The sequence below is a fragment of the Amphiprion ocellaris genome, chromosome 22 (assembly GCF_022539595.1).
Source record: "Amphiprion ocellaris isolate individual 3 ecotype Okinawa chromosome 22, ASM2253959v1, whole genome shotgun sequence".
NCBI classification, from domain to species: Eukaryota; Metazoa; Chordata; class Actinopteri; family Pomacentridae; genus Amphiprion; species Amphiprion ocellaris.
In genome coordinates this window covers 13,646,795-13,654,839 of record NC_072787.1, presented here as the reverse complement: position 1 = coordinate 13,654,839, position 8,045 = coordinate 13,646,795, and the positions used below count along the sequence as shown (strand labels likewise).

General features: G+C 38.5%; 1 protein-coding gene across 8 annotated transcripts in view; it reads left to right on the top strand.

Moving 5' to 3' along the window:
* The first annotated feature begins 1,881 nt into the window (after positions 1-1,881).
* The window catches only part of neto1l (neuropilin (NRP) and tolloid (TLL)-like 1, like), a 146,334-nt gene continuing 140,170 nt past the window's right edge, over positions 1,882-8,045 (top strand). For 5 of the 8 annotated variants that reach the window (XR_002746470.3, XR_008600429.1, XR_004847842.2 and 2 more), the window contains exons 1-2: positions 1,883-2,101; positions 2,970-3,182. The gene's annotated coding sequence lies outside the window, so the exon portion shown is untranslated. Of the gene's footprint in view, positions 2,102-2,969; positions 3,183-8,045 lie in introns of all 8 variants that reach the window. The other 3 variants (XR_008600428.1, XR_004847841.2, XM_035950862.2) reach the window with 1 other exon arrangement.

Sequence of the window (8,045 nt, the reverse complement as noted above, 5' to 3'; positions counted from 1 at the left end):
ATATTCCTTGATGACAGTGGCCTCTTTCAGCAGAATAATGTGCCCTGAAACGCTACAAAAATTGCTCGGGAATGGCTTGAAGAACATGACATGAGTGTTAAAGGTGTTGACTTGGCCTCCAAATTCTCCAGATCTCAAGTCAATCTCATAAGATAGTTACAGAGAGAAAATAAAGTGGCTCTGATGCTCATTCATTTGAATCTTTTAGTGATATTTCACCCTATTTTGACCAGATCTTCAGTTTAAGCATGAGAACCAGGTAGAGCATTTAGATGATGTTTATTCTTCATCTTTAAACTGGCAGAGCATGATAGAAATCAATATTTCAGACAGGACACCTTGTCAGATTTAACAATTTATTTCAGAATGACATGCATTTGTGTCTGGCGGTGACTCTGCTCGAGTGATGCTCTGGAACAATCTGAACAAGCATGACACAGAAAGTCTCTGAGATCACAATCCACCAAAACTGCGATCCTAAAGGGAGCAGATGGGCTGAGTCACCTTGTCATGAAATAAAATTTAATGGAATTAGCTTATGTGTGCGTGTTGCACTTCCTTTGAATTCGTGCAGGCATGCACAACCTTCTCATCTGAATGCAGGGAATCAGCAGCATGCTGAATGCAAACAGATGAACATCTGGTAAGGCACTGTAACACTGGATACAAAGGAAATATCTTTCCATTGAAAAATGAACAATGGAATCATCATGAAGCCATGGCCCATTTAAATAGAAAAGTTATGGCAGATTACATGTTATATGAACTATGCATGGCTTTTGAGCAAGCAATATTTGTTTGCATTCAGGGAGATGAATCACTCATGCTCCAGAGGATGAGTGGAAAGAATGGGTTGTATAGCTCGGGGGAGAGACCACAGCGTTGGTATGGGAAGTGGAGGCAAGCAAACTGTCTGGGAAATGATTCATGTCGCAGGGTTTAGGTGCCCTAACAAAGACCATAACTCATATTTCATCGTAGATGGAGATGATATAACATCTGCAAAACCTTAGTATCTTGATCTAGCTTGTCCTGGGGCAGAGATACTCGTATCTGCTGGAAGGTAGAGATGGAGTACAGTTGCTTTTATTAATAGAGCATATTTAAAACAGCAGCCATCATGCCAAAGTTCTTTCCAGTAAAAAGAATATGATTAGCGATACAAATCCCCTGACAAGTGTAAATATTGAGGTCAAGTCCCTGTAGAGTTATTTATGACGATAATTTACCTAACTAATAGTAATAATTTAAACCCCAGAAAGTTATATAAAATACTACTTTACCTTACTATGTATATTACAAGGTTAGCATGAGACCCTGGAGTGTTAGTTATAGAGATTAACCCAACTAATTTAATAGCAGTAGTATAGCTAAGACACCAAGGTTTTATTAACTGTGGAGAAAAACCTCATTAATATAATGACATAGATAAGAGCCTTTGGTAGTATTGATATCGGATATCAATGTAAGGCTGAGAGCCAACAGCATTAATAAGTATGGAAATTACCCTGACAATTTTTTAAAAGTACCCTACAAAATATGCATAAAAACACAGAAAGACAGTCTGACTGCAAAATGTATTTTCTTTCTTCTGAACTATGAAGCGATGACATGGAGAGGGTTCAGAAGCTTCATTTGAAAGCACCTCTACCTGCTATTTTAATTAGTACAAAGAAGTAACAACAGTATTTTACCTCTTAAGCCTGATTCAGATGAAATCAACAGAAATTATCTAGACTGATGTAATTACCTGCCAGTGTGTGGCTAAATAGGTGAGGTCACACACCTGTGACTGGAGGCTCCACCCAGCAGAGGGCGAAGGCGCTGCAGGTGTAGTGGATCGTCATCGTGGTGGGCGGAGACATTGCCGCGGACCCGGTAGTTGGGCGCAGGTAACAAGAGCTGGAGAAAATTTGGATTTCGGGGCTTGAATTGCGAGTCTGTGTTGCTTACATGAGATAATATAGACAAGAACAGTAGGGACATCTGGAAGAAACGTGGAAGAAACGTGGTGAACGGAGGTTGGCTGAGCTGGAGCAGGGTTCAGGTGTTTTATATCTTGGCTGCTTCTGGAGATGGTGACCATGATCAGAGGCAGAAGGTAAGAACAAATCCAAAATTACTGAGTTTTATAACCTGCATGAGAGATCTCTGAAGAGGGAGGAGATAAGTAGAAGTGATGGTTTTGCAGATCTGTAAATGCGAGTGTGTGGCTGGCAGACTGACTGCTACCTCCGTTATAAAAGTTGATAAAATAGTTTAGGCTGCAGCAGTTTGCATTATTTGTTTTGAGTGATGAAATTAGGAAATGATTGAAATTATGACCAAGCAACAAACAACGTTGTAAACAACAACAAAACAAAACATCTGGCAGCAAGGGTACCAGAATAAAAAAAAAAAAGAAAAAAACTTAAAAGTCGATTAAATATTGTACCCTTCAAGATCTTTAAAAACAGTAATAATAATGGCAAATATCTGCAAAATAATGATGTTTTAGCTGATTTACATAACGTAAAACAGTCTAATTTTGCAGTCACAAGTAAAAGAACAAAATAACTATTTATAAAAATACTGTTTTTTATGGTTTTTGCGTATTTTCTTAAAGTTTACATCTAAGTTAATGCTTATTTTCTGAGGTTTTGCTAGTTATAGTCTGTACTGTTCAGGCATATGGATTCTGTAAAGCGTCTTGAGACAGTTTGACCTGTAATTGGTGCTATTTAAATAAAATTGAATTAAATTGAATTGAATTGAACTTGAACAAAACAGACATTCTATAAAATTCTTTTTTTCATAGTATTCATTCAGTAAGAGGAGTTAACTTTTGTCTAAAGTCATATGTATTTTTAAATACCACTTTTTAAATGTCTGGTGCCATAAACACAAGTTATTTAGCTGATTACACCTAAAATTGTGGTCATTCAAATGAATATTTCCACATTTCCATTTACTTTCTTCCACTTTTCCAGGATCAGATTGCAGTGGCTGCAGGCTTAGCAGGGCAGGACTTGCACTGCATTCGCACCACTACACCTATCTCAGTGAACGGTGGGCCCACTGGGTGGAGACTCCGTGTCCCTTCTTCAGGCTGTGCCCAGCTGAGCACCATGGATAAAGTCTTGAACACCAGATGCTCCTCGTGGACCTGGCTCCAGAGAGGGCCCCCAGTCTCCATGTCCCAGGTGAGGTGTCGAAGCTCCATCTTTGCTAACTCATAGGGATCTTTGCATCGCTCTTTGTCTGACCCTTCTCCTAGCATCTCCCACCATCACAGGGCCACACAAACCCCACCACTGTGATAAGCAAATCTCAGAGGGAGGCACTCAATTTTCAAAAATCTGCTAATAATACTTTGGTGCTTCATACTGTAGGACACCTTTAGAGGTCTTGCTTGGTCCATACCTTGACAGGTGAAAACTGTTTTGGCAGCTCAAGGGGAACTGTACAATACTTGGCAGGTGCTTCTATTATTATGGCTGGTGTGTGTTTATCAAAGATACCGCTTGCTGTGGCTCCTAAAGCCCAATGTACAGTGTGACAAGAATAGCATCTGTGGTATGTGGTCCAGTGTGGCATCAGTCTGCAATGATGGTAAACAGTAGAGCAAATAAATGTTCCTGCATATTCTTGAAATATAAGTAATAATAATCACCTGCAATTCTTCCAGTTGAAGTGTTATTGTACAGTACAGAGGCGCTGCTGCTAACTTGAGTATTTCCTTTTTTTTATATTTGAAACTTTTACTTGAGTATCATTTCTAGAAAAACATACTGCATTTTATTATACTACATCTGACATCTTTATGCACTTTAGATTAGCATCTTACTTACAAAACAAATGACCATCAACTAAAATATGTCCATTTTCTAGATTAGAATGTATTAGGGGCACCTTTATAAGCTACAACATTAAAATGGTGTAAGTGTGTTAATGCATCAATGAAACCCCTCATTTACTTGTAATAATATTTTTACACTACGTTAAAACTACTTGTTCTTAGGACAAAAAAAAAAAAGATCTGTCATGTAAAAGAAAATCAAACATGTAAATTCAAAAACCAAACGTGTGTTGGCCCCTGATTGTCTCCACTTATCACAGAATTTATTTAAAGCAGCTCATTTGTCACATACCATTCAGTCCCATCGCTCTGGTGTTCTTTTCTCATCTTTATGTTGTCTATAATTTAAGACAAGTAGATGGTGCCATCTTTTGTGTAAAAATAAATTACTCACCACTATTTCTCCATTAACCCATGACAAGTTAGTCTATGTGAAGGCCAGAGAGAAGAAAAAAACGAGATGGCATGAATCAACACATTATTTAGTATACTATAGAAGCACATTCCACAATTTCCCATGGTTCACTGGTTTGTATTACCCTCGCAGTAACATCCTGTGTGTGTCTGGTCTCAGAGCAGATGTTTAGTAGGCAGGTACTGTCCAAACTGCTTTCTGATCCTGCCACAACTGAATGTGGGTTAAAAAAAAAAAAAAAAAAAAAAGAGTTACCTGTTTACTCATACACCGAGCTCTATTTTCAGGATCAAATCTTCTGCTAACAGTCTGGGAAATATGCTTATTCAGTTTGCTGCAGAGACTTACATGACAGGAATAATATCGTTCTCATTTCTGTGAGGTCTATATGAAACTACAGCCTGCAGTAAGTTAGCGTAGCATAATATAAAGACTTACAACAGGGAGGAACTACTTACCTGACTCTGTGTAAACGGGGAAATAGCAGTGTAGCAGCACTTCTAAAGCTCACTGATTAATAGATCTTGACATTTATTTCCTCATCCTACTGACTGATAGTCCCAAAACATATTTTTTGCCATATCCCACAGGTGCTTTGTTCTGTTGTACCAATTTTCATTAAGTTGTCAATCATTTTGTTTCTAATGGCTTCGTATCATTGTTTTCTGTTACTGTTTTAAGTGAAAAGCATATAATTTCATCTGTGCAGTTGGAATACATGGAGCTTTTTGTCACGTTCATGTTTGTCATTGTTCTTTATTTAGAGTACTGCCAGTGAGAGTAGGGGCAGTCTGTCAGTCATTTTAAAGGAAACGGACTGAGAATTAAATGTGTGACCTTAAATGCTCCACTTTATTCAAATAAGATTAAGTTCCAAGATGTGCTTGGCTTTGGTAAATCCAGAATATATCTCTGGAATATAGTTTTAGATGCCATCAGTGGTGTTTTCTTTGGCAACAATGGCAAGCAGATCAAGAGAGATTTGGTGCTGCTGATATTTTTAGACATGTAAATTTAGCACAAATAATACCAGAATCAAAGGGGCTTTAAAACAAAAATGGAGATAGGGCACGAGCTGCAATTTTCATTAAAGAAAAGTATCTACTTTTGTTTTACATAATATCCAAATCAACTGTAATTTTCCTAAAACAATATTTTTTTTTTTCAGGGAACATTAAATACACAACTAACTGATTTCTTATTACAGTTTACTCTTGGGATCTCTGTCAGTAGTCCTGATCTGCTAAATATATTTGATAGAAGGTTGAAGGCCACAAGTTGTGACTTTACAGATGCAGGTTGATGGATTTTATTCTCTCAAATCAGACATGAGCAGGCCAGCTGTTTCTCAGAGTTCAGTCTTTATGTCAAACTATCCAAGAGTATAAATACTGAGTTGAAAAATGAATTGCAAATCTAAGTAGGGGCGATTTCACTGGGAGTTTTGTGTGGGACTGTTTCCTGGCGCAGCGACTGAGCTAATCAGCTCCTGGCAGATTTACTGTACAGACGTGTGAACAAAATCAATCCTCTCACCTGTCTAAAGTAAGGCTATGCTAAATATAAAGCTAAGAATTCCATATTAATCTACTAGCTGTATGTACTGAAATTGTTATTATTTTGTACATTGTGTATTCATGCCTAGATTGTGACATTAAGCAAAATGAACATGTTTTCTTCCAGCATCCAGCACATTTTGTGATATGCAAAAACCAGACAGGCTTCGTAGAAAACGGTCTGGGCTCTGCTGGTGCAGAGTTCCTGGAACAATTGGTTTTAGTGCAAAGGTCTGTGCCTGAGGCAAACTCTATTGATCTGAACCACTATTAAGAGGGAAAGCAAGAGGCAGGAGGAGAGCGATAAAAACACAGAGGCAGAATTTCCAGACACACAAAGAGATCCTCCTTCATTATGTTGTGGGGAACAGATGTTTTCTCGGTGAATGTCAGGGGTACAAGCACTGAACATCTAGCGTCGTGGTGCAGAATCCATGTATATTAAGTGTCGGTGATATTTTCGGTCATCACAGCCATTCCCCCACATTGTTTATTTCCTCTGTAAACTCTCTCTACAAGGCCATGAATTATTGAAAACCCAGCGGTTAGTTGTATCTGTGTCATACTAGCATGATGTTTAGACTTTTGACACTGGGAGATTCCCAGGGGAACTTTACTCATTGCTTGTGTCTGACTTGTTACTGTGAAGTGCCACGTTGAGTTCTTCATCCCACTTACAGCTATGATTGAAAATGAAAAATGAAACAGAGATGGCTCGGGGTCACAGGGCGTCACTGCCGCAGCTCTGCTCGGGAATCAGGTTGGTGAAGCCAGCGATGCCACAACAGGCATTTGACTAAGCAACACAAGGGAAAACTATAGTCAGATGTCCACTTATTTATTCCTAATAAGCTCTTTGTTGCATCTCATATGAATGGGAACAAAGAAGTCGCCGCTACAACTTGTCCTATTACACACGTTGAAACGAGGCAGTCAGTTACGGGGTGATTACATTTTAATCGCATCTCTGCAGTGAGGCCACCTGTGTGTGACACCCATTAAAGATGATGGCAGTCACTGTGGCTGGCATAACATTTCCACATACTTGCAGCTGTCACAAAAGCAAATTAAGACAGATATGGCGGACAGTTTGCCACATTGACACCTGGGCATTTCCCTCGGAAACCTGCCAAATCATCGGATTGTCGCTGAGTCATAACATTTTGTTTCAGTGCAACAGCTGCAACACACAGGCCACAAGCTTTTATCACTACACTGCATGTGCGTATGAAACATCCAGGACTCCACGTGGCATTATAAACTCAGTATTTGCTTTTGGTGCTGCCAGGGTCTAATTTTATGGAGCATATTAAAGTGATGAGATTCTACTGTTGCTATGACAATGACCCTTGCTCTCGCTGGCCATTTTGGCTGTTACACAAGAATACATGAAGCACATCTGTTGTTCTCTTACAGCCAACAGTTCATTTACAAACTTACATGCTCTCAAATGTAGAGTGGAATTGTGAAAATAATGTGCAAAGTTAAAACATAATATCCAGACTGTGTTCAGAGGTTGTTTCAAGTTTAACAGTGGGTCAGTATGAATGATGAAAATGTACACATTTACAAAAACAAAGGTTCGAACAGAAGTTGTGAATAGGTTCAAGGAGTAAGTTAGTGAAATGGTTTTGAAAATCACAAAATAGATTCAAAAATACCTAAAAATAAGATGACTAACAAATTATTAACAACGGAGTATGGACACTAGTGCGTTTGCATATTGTTTGAGAGTTTTGCATGTGAATAATACATATTTCAGTGGATAAATCTAAAGGAATCTGCACAAAATATATTCATAAAGGGGAGATGTACAAGCTAACCCTTCAGCTTACACCTTTTCAGACGGTTCTTTAAACTTGCCTTCTTCAATGGTTTGATTTATGATGAATTCTTCATTATTTATTTACATGTGGGGTTGTTGGGTTGAAGAGAAGGAGATGCACAGTTGGTTTTTAGCCAACTGCTAGCAGCACAGTTGTTGGTCTGCCTGTCAGTATCTCAACATTTACCATGTGAATGCAAATTTTGTCTTGTTCAGAAGACAGAGCCAGCTGACACTTGTGATCCTCTGACTTCCTCTACCACCACCAAGAGGGAATTTTAGTTTTTTAGTGAAATATCAACACAACTATTGACCGGATTGGTATGGCAATTAGTTTGGCAATTATACAATGAAATATTATATTAATTATGCGTGGAGATGAAACTCTTGTGACTTGACATTTTGTGCCGG